This window comes from Podarcis gaigeae (genome assembly GCF_964106915.1).
Source record: "Podarcis gaigeae genome assembly, chromosome: 7".
Lineage (NCBI taxonomy): Eukaryota > Metazoa > Chordata > Lepidosauria > Squamata > Lacertidae > Podarcis > Podarcis gaigeae.
Genome location: NC_139683.1, coordinates 1,382,222 through 1,395,786, shown reverse-complemented (window position 1 = coordinate 1,395,786; position 13,565 = coordinate 1,382,222). Strand labels below are relative to the sequence as shown.

Below are 13,565 nucleotides of genomic sequence, written 5' to 3'. Positions count from 1 at the left end.
ACTCCTCCACTGTTGCTAGTTCCTGTACTTTCCATTCATGGGCTAACAAGGTTCTAGCAGCAGTCGTAGCATACATAAATAATCTTTGGTCTATTTTTTCCATTTCCTCTCCCATCAAGCCGGAACAACCACTTTTTGAATAAACTACAGAACCAAGGAAACTATTTCTAAGTCCAGCGTCCAGATTTAGGGACCCAGCATTTATTATAGCTATGGCAATAGGGCAGAGCTCACTCAACGTGCCAGTTGAGAAAAGTTGATATACCGTATTTTTCGCTCTATAAGATGCACCAGTCCATAAGATTCACCTAGTTTTTGGAAGAGGAAAACAGAAATTAAAAAATTCGGAATCCCATAAGCCAGGACAGCCAGCGGGATCGCTGAGCAGTGGGATAAACGCACACAGCCTCTCCCGGGCAAGGGGAGACTTCATCCCCTGCCCGGGAGAGGCTGCAAACGGCTAAGGCTCCCCCAAGAGCCGCACTCCCTTTCAAGAGTGCACGGAGTGTGTGTGCGGCTCTTGGGGGCATTTGTGGGAGGTGGAGCCATGCGCTAAGCCAGAAGCCAGGACAGCAAGAGGGATCACTCCTGTTATGTACTGAAGTTCTCACCCTGGGCCAGCAGGGGGATACTGTAGATAGTTATGCAAATGAAAGGTCGAAAGTGATGTTCAGTGATTGGATAGTTAGCATGCAAATGAAGGATCGAAAGTGACGTTCAGTGATTGGATAGTTTTATAAAGTTTTTACAGTAACAAGGTACTGGAGCTCGATATAAGCAGGCTGACTGTGGCCTTCAGTTCAGTTCTGGCCTTAGAATAAAGATGATCTGTTTGAAGAATTGCTGTGTCGTCTGATATGTTCGCCCACAACTTAACAGCTCCTTACAGAGCTCCACAGAGAACTTCATGAATAGCTTCTAGCCATCTTCATTCAGGGCCATAGAACAGCCTATCGGAATGTGAGCAATATTTCTACATCTGCCTTGATTATCTTCAATAAATCTATGTACAAGGGCTTTGTGGAGTTTTGTTAATACTATCCAGAAAGAGAGAGGAATCTCCAGACAGAATACCGGCTATGTTATTCTGTGGAACGTGTGTGTGTTCTTGAGTACCCCGAAACAAAGGAGCGATAGAACCAGCAATTTCCCAATACCTGTGGATATTTCAGTCATTTTCAGAAGAAATTGGGCCACCGTCTCTGAGCGCTGCATGAACTCAGCATTTATCACTTCCTATAAAAAGAAAAGCAGAAAAGAGAAGGGTCTCTCACCCCAAATGAGGCCAGGGTAAAAGCAACTGCAATATTTTAAGACAGAATATTTATTGATTTATTTCATAACATTTATGCACCACTAAATTGTAAAAAAACCCCACAAAGCAGTTGACAAAGAAAACAAAACAAAAAGATTTTAAAACTGCAAAGCCCCCCATTTTTTTAAAAATATTCAAGCATAAAACCAGCAAAACTAAAAACTAGAAGAAAACACACAAGCGTTTAAATATCTGGGCTGGTTTGTTTAAAAAAAGTTAAAAATTTTCAGCATGCATTGAAAAGGGTACTGTTATGTACTGAGTTGAAAGGATTCAAAATGCAGCAGTCTGTTGGTCCTAGAACAATAGGATCCAGAATGCAGCAGTCTGATTGGTCCGCAGGAGCCACCCAATCCAGCTCCAGGTGGAAGTGAATCCGCAACCTGATTGGCCTACAGGAGAATCCCCGAATTAGCCAATCACATGGGGCCCATTGTGTAAATAATGTATATAAAGCAGACATTCTGGGGGAACTTCCATTCCTCCTCACTACTATGAGCTGAATAAAGAGCATGAAATCCACTCTCGACTCTCAGGTAAGTTATATATATATAACTTACCCGACATGCACGACAGCTGTGTCCACACTAAGGCATAAATACATGTTCCTATGGGTCATGGCTTCTGCTCCCTCTTTCCTGTCCCCACTGGTGGGCAGTGCCGGGTGGGGGTTCCTCACACTCTTTGGGGCCCCTTCTCTGCCCTGTGCCCCACGGCGCCAGCCAGGATGAGGTGTGAGTGGCAGGATTTGTCCCAGTTGGACGTGTCAGGTTCCCAGTGGGGTGGGCGTGACGACACCCTGAGCAGCTGGGCCAAACATCTCCCCCACCTGAGCATTGGGGGGGGGGGCTAACAGTGTTTTTAATAATCAACAGAGAAAGAAATAAGTCCCTGCTGAGGTGCCGCCCCAGTTGTGATGCTCAAAGTGGTTAGGGTGACGCGTCCACAGCTGCTCCCATTGGCTGGGGGCTGTCTAGGATGTCACTGTCTATGATGTCGCAAAGGAACCTGTCAGTTGCTTGGCTATAAAGGTGGCCTCTCCCTCTTCCCAGCCCAGACCTCTGTTGCAGCAGCTGTGGCACTCAGCTCTGGGGGGTCTCCTTCCTCGGGGAGGCAAAATGGCAGGAGGAAGGAGGCACTCATCCCACAACGGGATGCTGAAGAACAGGCAGAAGGCAAGTTCGCTTGCTGGGTGGGATCGCAGCTTGAAGGCAGCTAATTTCCACAGTCAGAAGCTGGCTGGTGTCTGGTAACACACCTGGCAGAAGCTGGCAGGTGTTGGTGGCTGGTGGAGTTTGCAGTCAGAAGCCAGCGAGTGGCCTAAGGTGCTGCAGATGTCAGCTGGCTGAAGGTCACCTTTGGAAGTCAGTTGGCAGAAGCTGTGTGGAAATTCATGACTTGAAGCTGTGTGTGTGTGTGTGTGTGTGTGTGTGTGTGTGTGTGTGAATGTGTCCACAGACATTCTTCACGGGATGGCAGATGGCGTGTTTGTGAGTGCAAATGGGAGATTGCGAATGGTGTGTGTCTGCGTGTGTGAATGGGAGCATTCGGACGTGGTCCAGGTAAGTAGTGTTGTGGCTGGGAAATACGTGCTCAGCGGGTGGCAGATGCCATCCTCTGGGCGCAGGGTGAATGGAACCAGTGGATATTCATGGGCAGAAACCAGTGGAAGTTGACCAGGACGTCGGGGGTGAAGTTACCAGGCAGCAGCCAGTGGAGGGTCTGGCTGAGGCTGCTGGACGGAGGCCATCCCACTCAACGTGTTGTTTGCCTTTCAGGAAGCCGGTGAGGTTTTCCCCAAGACCGATCGTGAAAGTAATGAAGAGAACAGCAGGACTGAAGCAAGGAAGTTTATTTTCCTAAATAAATGCCTTGTTCAAAAAAGCAAAACTGTGTCTGACCGGTTTCCTATATAGTGGTACCTCGGGTTACATAGGCTTCAGGTTACAGACCCCGCTAACCCAGAAATATTACCTCGGGTTAAGAACTTTGCTTCAGGATGAGAACAGAAATCGTGCTCCGGCGGTACAGCAGCAGCGGGAGGGCCCATTAGCTAAAGTGGTGCTTCAGGTTAAGAACAGTTTCAGGTTAAGTACTGTTACGGCTAAAATCTGGGTGCGGGGCTACACTGCCACCCAGCTCGTCGGACTAAGTGTCCACGGGTCCCTGCGGAAGAAAATGAGCTCAGCCGGACAGGAGCAAAATGCGGAGATCCAAGGTTTATTGCGCAACAGGTTCAAGGCGAGATTGAACAGTGAGAAAGGGGTGACATGAGTTTTTGAAACTCCCTCCATGTCCCAGAATACAGTGCAAAACATGTCATGAATACATTAAAGAGAGGTTTGGTTACACGGATTACATCATGAATATATTAAAGGGAGGTTGGGTTACACAGATTAACATATGGAGGAGGGAGGGGGAATATGCAGAGTCGGAGATATGCGCAGATAAACACTTCCTGAGAAGACAATGGTCCCAAATATGCATAGTCTGCCACCTGACATTGCCTGGAGGAAAGGCTGATCAGAGCGATTTGACAGGATTAGTTTCTATGAATTTTATAGATTTTAGTCCCTTTTGACATTGACGATTGGGAATGAATGGATATATTGTAGTGAAGAAGAAGGTAAAGAAGACATGCGCCCCCCCTCCGTTTCAGTACGGACCTCCAGATCGAATTAAGTACTTAACCTGAGGTACCACTGTAAAACAAATGCAATGCTAAGTTTCTAAATGCAAAACAAAATAAAAAAATTCCTTCCAGTAGCACCTTAAAGACCAACTACGTTAGTTCTTGGTATGAGCTTTCGTGTGCATGCACACTTCTTCAGATACACTGAAACAGAAGTCACCAGACCCTTCTATATAGTGAGAAGGTGGGGAGGGGTATTACTCAGAAGGGTGGTGGGAATGGGTGATTGGCAGATAGCTGTGATGAGCCTGTTGACGACTCTTAACGACTGCAATAGGTCTTACAGGAAGAAGCAAGGGGTGAGAAGGTGAAAAATGGCTTTGTCATTTATAATGAGATAAGAATCCAAATGCATACATGTTTAGTGTTCTTTCTTGCCCCCTCCCAATGGGGGGGGGGTTGCAGGTGTTTCTCTAATTGTTGCCAATGGCTACGATGATGTCAAAGTGTAATGGCTACGGTGAAGTCAAAGTTTCTGTGATGTCACAAGCAGACATGGATCGCTGAGAGGAAAAGCTGAAGGGGTAGGGATAGAAAGACAGGGTGAGAAAGGCTAGAGAACTAGATGGCTTTAAAAGAAGACTGGACAAATTCATGGATTCGGTGGGTGCCAGAAGTTGCTGCAGATGTCAGCTTTTTGAAGGTCTCCTTTGGATGTCAGTTGACAGAAGCTGTGTGGAGATTCATGGCTTGAAGCTAGTGTGTTTGTGTGTGTTTATGAATGGAGAGCGGCTGGTGAGCGAATGCGTCCACAGACATTCTTCCTGGGATGGCGTGTGTCTGCGTGTGCGAACAGGAGCCTTCAGACGTGGTCAAGGTGAACAGTCCTTGAGTCTGGGAAATGCATGTTCTGTATGTTAAGTCTATTTCTGTCAACTTAACAGATAGAAGAAGAGAACAAGAAGAACATACGTTTGAAGAAGACTGGAAAACGTTGACTGAATATATGGTGAATAACTATGTACCCATTTCTCGTTGACACTATGCCTGACCTGACACATGTTGACCAACTGATAATTGTGGTTTGATACTGATCCACTGTCCCCTCCTGCTACTTCCCTTTCCCTGCCCGCAACTTCCCCCTTACTTTTCTGGCTCTCCTGGGACACCCCCAGGATGACCTTCCTCTTCTGCAGGGGTGAAATGAGGCTTTCTTTCACCCGGGTCAAAGACTCAGTTTGGCACCTCCTCACACACATATTGTAGTAAGATAAGATAAGATGAATTTATTGTCATTGTCCGTATATACACAGTATACACAACAACGAAAATCAAACACCCAAAGACCGGATTCACATACACATTTGCACGTATCTCCAACACTCTCATCCTATTCAGACATAAAACTATTAAAACATAACATAATCCAGAATATAACATAACCTATTAAAAGCATAGCATAACCTAAACCTATCTCATTCCTTACTACTACTAGTAGTAAGTAGTAGTAGTAGTAGTAGTAGTAGTAGTAGTTGAAGAAGAAGAAGAAAATGTGATAATGATCAGGCTCATACCAGTGAGTAATCCCTATTGAACTCAGTGAGACTTATTTCTCTCTCTTTTTTAAAAAAATAATTTTTATTAAAGTTTCAACAAATTTTATAATAACACAAAAAACAAAGCAACAGAACAACAAACAATAAACAATAAAAAACAAAAGTCACACAAAATTAAAAGGTTCAATTCTTAGTTTCATACAGCTTTCTTTCTGGACTTCCTCACATCTCCCTTTTCTGTTTTCAAGTTTCCAATTTAGTTTCTGCAGATTTTTCCTCTATTTTAACCAATTTAGTGTATCTTAATTTCTTTTACGTTAACCATTCCTACTGCTATCCGTTCATCTTTTAATCTCCCCTCCTTAGGTTAACTAAGTTATAATTCTTTTAACTTGTTACTGATAAAACATCTTTGCACATTCCTTTCAGCTATGTCACTAATGCCACGTTGTCTCAATATCCTGCATCACTTTAACATTCATATAATTTACAATGTTTTTGCAGATAATCTTTGAATTTCTTCCAATCTTCTTCTATTTGTTCTTCTCCCGTGTCTCGGATTCTGCCAGTCATTTCTGCTGGATCCATATAGTCCATCAATTGCATCTGCCATTCTTCCAGGGTGGGCAAATCTTGTGTGAGACTTATTTCTCAGTAGTAAAGGCTTGCGCTTTAAGGCTCTAAAGAATAAAATAAAATAATAAATACTCCACAAGTTTCCTTGAAAAATTACTAGCTGCTGAACCAAGAAAAGCTCTCAGGGGATATTAATTGATACACAATGCAATCAAAATATGGGTCAAGCAAAAGTGTGGTGCACCCTAAGTCATGTCTATTAATTTAAATGAGAGCTCTGAGTAAAACCTAGTTGGCTACTGTTATGTACTGAGTTGAATAGGATCCAAAATGCAACCTGATTGGTCCGCAGGAGCCACCCAATCCAACTCCAGGTGGAAATGAATCCGCAACCTGATTGGCCTACAGGAGAATCCCAGAATTAGCCAATCACGTGGGGCCCGTTGTGTAAATAATGTATATAAAGCAGACATTTCGGGGAAACTTCCATTCCTCACTACTATGAGCTGAATAAAGAGCATGAAATCCGCACTCGACTCCGAGTATATTTCAGCTACCGTGAAGTATTTTTTTTCTGAAGTCATGTAAAAAGGTCTCAGGGTAAAGAAGCAAGTCTGAATGTGAATTAGATTTGCAGTGCAGACTGCCTTAATTCACCTTCCTGCCCTGGCGTTTACCATATTTTTTCATGTATAAGACACCCCCACGTATAAGACGGCCCCTATTTTGGGGGACTCCAAATTGAGAAAATGGGGGAAGATTGTATCTGTGTATAAGACGACCCACAATTTTGAACCCTAGTCTTATACATGGAAAAGTACGGTATCTCTTCAGGCTGCCAGCCAACCTTTTCTCTTGGGCCCCGAGTCCTCAGCTCCCTTGGCCAGAGCAGCTGCCCCTTTCGACATCTCTGACAGTTGCTCAGCCAAGCAGGGAGCTTCGGATCAGGAATGCTGCCCTGCCAACCTCTCGGTTCAGGCAAGAGACCCCAAGCGCATCAAATTCAAATCTTTCATTTCCTAGAATTTGGGAGTTGGGTCATCTCAAGTAAAGCATCTATGGCAGATGTCCATCCGATCTCTGCTTAGAGAAGCCTCCCGAGGAGGAGAGTCCACGTGGAACATGTCTGCAGTTACACCGGCTCCGTTTTATTAATTCTCCCCCTCTTATCTTCTCAGCAGCAGCAGTTTCTAACCAGCGCCATGCTCTCTGAGCGGTCTCCTGCCCGCCTTTCAACCTTTTGCCTTCGTTTCCAGGTTCCCCATTTCAGTGGTCACCGAACCACAGATTTAATCACACAGCTGCCACACCACACTGACTTGCCCAAACTTACTCAACCGCATATTCTTTAACGTGTACCATTAGCATGCTAATGCAAGCGTTGCCATTTTTTTCGTAATTTTCCACCACTCTCTTTCTCTCTCCCGCTCACTCCATTTCCATGCTGACAAGGACTGAACAGGAACACATGGACTATGCAGAATTAGATAAATTAACAGGAAAGGTTTGAAACCTGCGAGACCAGAGATTCTTAGAAGACTGGAGTAAATATGTGAACTATTTGAAACATAATTGTAATGAACAGATCACGCTAGTAGGACTGCAATAAGTTCTGTAAGGAGGACGATTTGGAATATTGCAAGAAAGACTACGAGGAGAGTTATTAGTTAATGATAATTAAGAGTAACAGAGAAATTAAGAAATGCAGAATAAATGATAAAGAATGAAAAATCATCAGAGGAGTTGACGGAAGTCTAGAATATTGTATAAGATAAGAAGTTAAGTTATATGGTTGTTTAAAAAACCCCAATAAAAATGTGTCTGTGTGTGTGTGTGCGCGTATACTGAACAGGAACGCTTTTGCGCCACTCATGTTCCCCCGCCACGGCCATTTGAGGAAGCGCATGGAGCTCTCTGGCCAACAGGGCTCTTGATTCTTCTGAAGGCCTCCTCTCAGCATTCCTGGCTGGCTCTCAGCCCACCTTTCCCATCTTCTTACTGCTCCTGATGCTAAGAGGGAGGCAGACCCCCATGGCTCCAGCACGACCCCCTTCCTCCTGGCAGGAGACCACTCACCTGGACTTGGCGGCTGGTCCAGGCACTCCTGGAAGGGATTCCCAGAGCTGCAAGCCTGAACTGCCAGGTGTTGGGAAGAGCTGCAAGAAGGAAGCTTGTCTGCTGTGGGTCAGACACAAACCCAAATCGTGTCTTTCCCCCCAACACACACACAGGGAGACCTCCTATTTCTCCCCAAACCAATGACCTGGAAGCTGCTCTTCTGATGGTGAACACTTGAGTCCTCTTTCTCTATGGAATGGTCATATTTTACAACAACATAACAGCTTGCTGGATCGGGCCCATCTAGTCCAGCATCCTGTTGTCAAAGGGGCTGAAGAGTTGCCTGTGAGGAGCCAGCAAGCAGGATTTTAGCACCAGCAGGGGCAGAACTAGATGTTTGCAAACGTGGCCCCCCACCAAGGGCACACCCCCCACACAGGGCTGCTGAAATCATGCTACTCCGCCTGAACTTTCTTTAATTTGTCCTGAGTCTTTTGGGGTTTTTGATGATTGCATTGGTCTTGCTCAAGACCTGTTTATCAGTGGTGTGCAAGGCTTACTTGGGCAAACACTCGCCTTGTGTAAGACTTCAGTGTTGAACTTTTTAAATAAGAATGGAAATGTCTCCCCCTGCCCCACCCCCAAAGCACAAGGTGTCAGTTATTCCCACTGCGAATCATGATAACTTTTGCTCAGAATTCACTAGGGACTAGGGCCATGGTAAGGAAATCAGCCCTGAGTGCTCACTGGAAGGGCAGATCCTGAAGCTGAGGCTCCAATACTTTGGCCACCTCATGAGAAGAGAAGACTCCCTGGAAAAGACCCTGATGTTGGGAAAGATGGAGGGTACAAGGAGAAGGGGATGACAGAGGACGAGGTGGTGGGACAGTGTTCTCAACGCTACCAGCATGAGTTTGACTAAACTGTGGGAGGCAGTGGAAGACAGGAGGGCCTGGTGTGCTCTGGTCCAGGGGGTCATGAAGAGGCGGACACGACTAAACGACTAAACAACAGGGCCTTGGTAGCCCTGGTCAGTTTAGGTATATGATGTAGGTTTAGCAGGGTCAGTCTGGAAGCTGCATCTGTGTGGGTGGAATGTATAAGAACAGGCTTGTAAACCAGTCTTCTTGTCAGGCAATGGCTTTGGCTGACCAGTTAAGCCCCATGATTAGCCTAATCAAAGAATTGTAGAGTTGAGGGGTCATTTAGTCCAACTGCAATGCAGGAATGCAGTTGCTCTGTGCCATGGAACAGATGGGTTCCTCCATCTGGTTTATTTCCACATATAAATCACTATCCACCATTGAGCTTGACATTGATACCAGGAAAGGTCCGAGAACAGATAATTCATTAGTCAGTCTATGAGAACTTAGAAAAGGATGCTGTGATTACTAAGACCCAGCATAGGTTTCTCAGTGATAAGTCATGTCAGATGAACTCAATTTCTTTCTTTTGATGGAGTAACAAGCTTGGTAGATCAGGGGAATGCTGTGGACATAGTGTATCTTGATTTCAGTAAGTTCTTTGGACAAAGTCCTCCATGATATTCTTGCAAGGAAGCTGGTAAAATGTGGGTTGAACGAGGTAACTGTTGGGTGGATGTGTAGCTGGTTGGCGGATTGAACCCAAAGAGGACTCCTTAATTGTTCCTTGTCATCCTGGGGCAAAGGGACAAGTGGGGTGCCTGAAAATCACCAGCCCAAAGGAGAGCCTTGCCTGGTGACCAGCACAAACTCATTTCCCCCTCTGGCTCTTTTTTCCTCGGGTCAAGAGTCTCCAGGAGGTCACCATGGGTGAGCTGCACTTGACCAACCCTGTTCAGGGAAGTTTTTAGTGTGTGATGTTTCCTAAATTGAGACACCACAAATTTAGGAAAGAGGCGGAATACCAGACAGAGCTGAAGTTGATGCATCAAATGGTGAGGAGTTGTGTAACTTCACCCAAAGTGTCAACACCCAAAAGCAGAATTAAAGCAATAGATGGGAGGGCAAATGCTGGACCTCAGTTTCAGTCCTCAGCATCTTTCTGATTGGCTTGGAAGGGTACAAAACAAGCAGAGCTGCTCAAGAGGAGGTCCAGGATTCAGCTTGCCGAGCTTGCCAACTCTTCAAGAAGGACACAAAGACTTCTGCTGGTCCCAAGAAACAGGGTCAAGGTAAGTTGAGGAGGGGAACTTCTTGCACATAATACCTGAATCCCAGAAAAGAGAGCCCAGTGCCTTATATTAGTCTGAAAGTGAGCCTTCCCTCAGTTTCTTGGAAGCACATTTAAACTCTTGGAGAACTTAAGCTCCCATAGCAGTTAATGAAAAAGATTGAAACTGACTTAAAGCTGTAGTGTAGAGATGCTGGGAAGCTCAGCCTAGTGGTTTCCCTTCCTCAGCCTTGGCCTGCCTCTGGTTCAGCCTTTGCCAACTTCATGCCCTCTAGATGTTTCAGAGGACAACTCTCATCCTCTTCATGGGGCTGAGGAGAGCTGTAGCCCAAAGTAGCTGAAGGCCACCAGGCTGGCAAAGACTGCTCTGGGTTCAACACTCTGCTTCTTGTCCTGCCTCAACCCAGAGCAGTCTTTGTCGGCCTGGTGGCCTTCTAACTGCCCGTTCCCCTCTCCTTGCAGAGACCTCCTGGCCATTGGCTAGGCTACCTGCGGCTAGTGGCAGTTGGCATCCAACAAAAACATCACAGGTTCCCCATCCTGCTCCAATCCCTTCTCAGTCTGGTTCTCCAGGTCTTGTATTACTCCAACTGAAACTCTACTGGTTACTTCAGAGACATTACAAGCTCTTGCTTCTAATGTCTTCTCTTTCACGGCAGCCTTCAGGGGCACACCCCACCCCACTATTTTATTTCATATTTTACTCTTTGAGGGAAGAGCCATAGCTAGATGACCTGCAGGGGCCCTTCCAACTCTACAATCCTATGGTTCTAGGATTCAGTGATAGAGCACGCAATGCTTTGACCAGATGGTCTGGGGTTCGATTCCCAGCTGGGAGAGGCCTATATTCTGGAATCCTGGAGTCTGTGTCGACAATGCTGAGCTAGATGGAGCAATCGTACCTGAGCTTGTGTAAGACACCTTCCAGTGCTCCTGTGTCCCCCATGCTGTTGAGGGGGAGCCAGACCCCATGGCTCCAGCAAGCCATCCCTCTCTCATGTGCATAATAATAATAATTTTATTATTTCTACCCCGCCCATCTGGCTGGGTTTCCCCAGCCACTCTGGGTGGCTCCCAATGGAATATTAAAAACATGATAAAACATCAGACATTAAAAACTTCCCTAAACAGGGCTGCCTTCAGATGTCTTCTAAAAGTCAGGTAGTTGTTTATTTCCTTGAAATCTGATGAGAGGGCATTCCACAGGGTGGGCGCCACCACCAAGAAGGCCCTCTGCCTGGTTCCCTGTAACTTCGCTTTTTGCAGCGAGGGAACCGCCAGAAGGCCCTCAGAGCTGGACCTCAGTGTCTGGGCAGAACGATGGGGGTGGAGATGCTCCTTCAGGTCTACTGGGCCAAGGCCATTTGGGGCCTTAAAGGTTAGCACCAATGCTTTGAACTGTGCCCAGAAACGTCCTGGGAGCCAATGTAGGTCTTTTAGGACCAGTGTTATATGGTCTCAGCAGCCACTCCCGGTCACTAGTCTGGCTGCCCCATCTGGATTAGATACACACCGTCTCTCCCAACTGCAGGATGGTCAACTTCTGGACCCTGCTGCTGGCCCTGACACTCCTGGTAGAGACGGGACAGTCCCAGAGCTACAAATCAATACCTACAGGTAAGAAATGGGGAAGCAGGAATGTCTCTGGGCCAAATCAAAGCCTCCACAAAATGCGGAGTTCCTTTCCTCTCCCTCTTGCACAGGCTATATGTTGACATTTTGACACATGGTTATGATAAGGCGATTACCCGGGAGTCACCTCAACCCATTACGCAGGTTTGCCAATTTCCCAACAATCCATTGCAAAACCCAAAAGCTGCATTGCTTTGTGGATGCCTCGAGAGCTGCCTCCTCACACTGCCCCACAGGGGCCTGAGCCTTGTCTGCCCATTCCCAACAGCAAGGGCTGGCGGACTGGCTGGCTGGGCTCCCTTGTCCGCTTGCTTGCTTGCTTACTCACTCTGAGGCCACCTCTGCTTCTGGTAACCAGCACCCCCTGACCAGCCCCAGAGACACCATTCACCTGGAGAGCTTGTAGCCAGGGCTGCCAAAACAAACAGCTGTGCAAGCCTTTGGAGGGCAGAGATGCGAGAGGGAAGGAAAGAGGGACAGAGGCCAGTCTTGCCCGCGGCACCCCTGACCATCCCTCAAGGCACCCTAGGGTGCCATGGGACCACTGGACCAGATGATCTCCAGGTTCCTTCCAACTCTACAGTTCTATGATTCTAAGTGCCGTATTTTTCGCTCCATAAGACGCACCTACTTTTTAGAGGGGGAATGCAAGGGAAAAAAAATTCTTTAAAGGGAGCGCTGAGCAGAGCCTGTATGCATCCCAGGCTCTGCTCAGTGCTCCCTTTCGCGAGCCGCGTGGAGTGTGTGTGCGGCTTTTTAAAGGGAGCGCGGCTCTTGGGGGCTTTTGTGGGAGGTGGGGGAAGGGACAGAGCCGTGTGCTCTGTCCCTTCCCCCACCTCCTGCAAGAGCCGCGCGCTAAGTCAGAAGCCAGGACAGCAAGCGGGATCACTGGAGCGATCCTGCTTGCTGTCCTGGCTTATGGGATAGCCATGCGCAGCCTCTCCCAGGCAGCGGGATGAAGGATCCCCCAAGAACCATGCTTCCTTTAAAGAGTGCACGGATAGTGTGTGCGGCTCTTGGGGGCTTTTCCCCAAGAAGGGACTGACGGGCTGCCCTTCTCCCTCCTCGGGAAAAGCCCCCAAGAGTCGCACACACACTCCATGCGGCTCTTTAAAGGGAGCACTGAGCAGAGCCTCCCGTCTGCATTCGCTCCATAAGACACACACACATGTGAGGAGAATCAGAACTTACAGGGTTAAACAGTTCTGAGTGACGTCTCACATTCTGAGGCGTGGCTATATTCACATAGGGGAGTGTTTCTCTGTGTGTCGTTCTTCTTTCGCTTTTGACGGAGAAAGCAGAGGGATGGCAGCCAGCTTGCCGGGCTGATTAACAATGTTTTTCTATGCAATAAAGACTATTGGAGATAAGAGGAAAGCCTGCTTTGCAGTTTGAATTATTACCCACACAAAGCAACAGCTTTCCCCGCTGTGTAAACTCTGCTAAGAGAGCTAAGGAAGCTGGAAGAGGTTTTTTACCGGCACGGACAGCCAGTGACGCAGCTAAGAAGAGTGCCGGACGCCATTTTGGCCCACAACACATTCCCCTTACTTTTTAGGAGGGGGAAAGTGCGTCTTATAGAGCGAAAAATATGGTAAGCAAACGAACCACAAGCATTCCTCTTCCCCTCTTTTCCTCCTCC

General features: G+C 47.0%; 2 long non-coding RNA genes across 2 annotated transcripts; both read left to right on the top strand.

The window, feature by feature from the left end:
• The first annotated feature begins 409 nt into the window (after positions 1 to 409).
• On the top strand, positions 410 to 1,010 carry LOC310849357. The gene is made up of 2 exons (XR_014566893.1): positions 410 to 595; positions 890 to 1,010. It is a non-coding gene; the product is annotated as an uncharacterized lncRNA (long non-coding RNA).
• A 1,168-nt stretch (positions 1,011 to 2,178) lies between these two features.
• On the top strand, positions 2,179 to 3,205 carry LOC310849308. The gene is made up of 2 exons (XR_014566830.1): positions 2,179 to 2,494; positions 3,098 to 3,205. It is a non-coding gene; the product is annotated as an uncharacterized lncRNA (long non-coding RNA).
• The last annotated feature ends 10,360 nt before the right edge of the window (positions 3,206 to 13,565 follow it).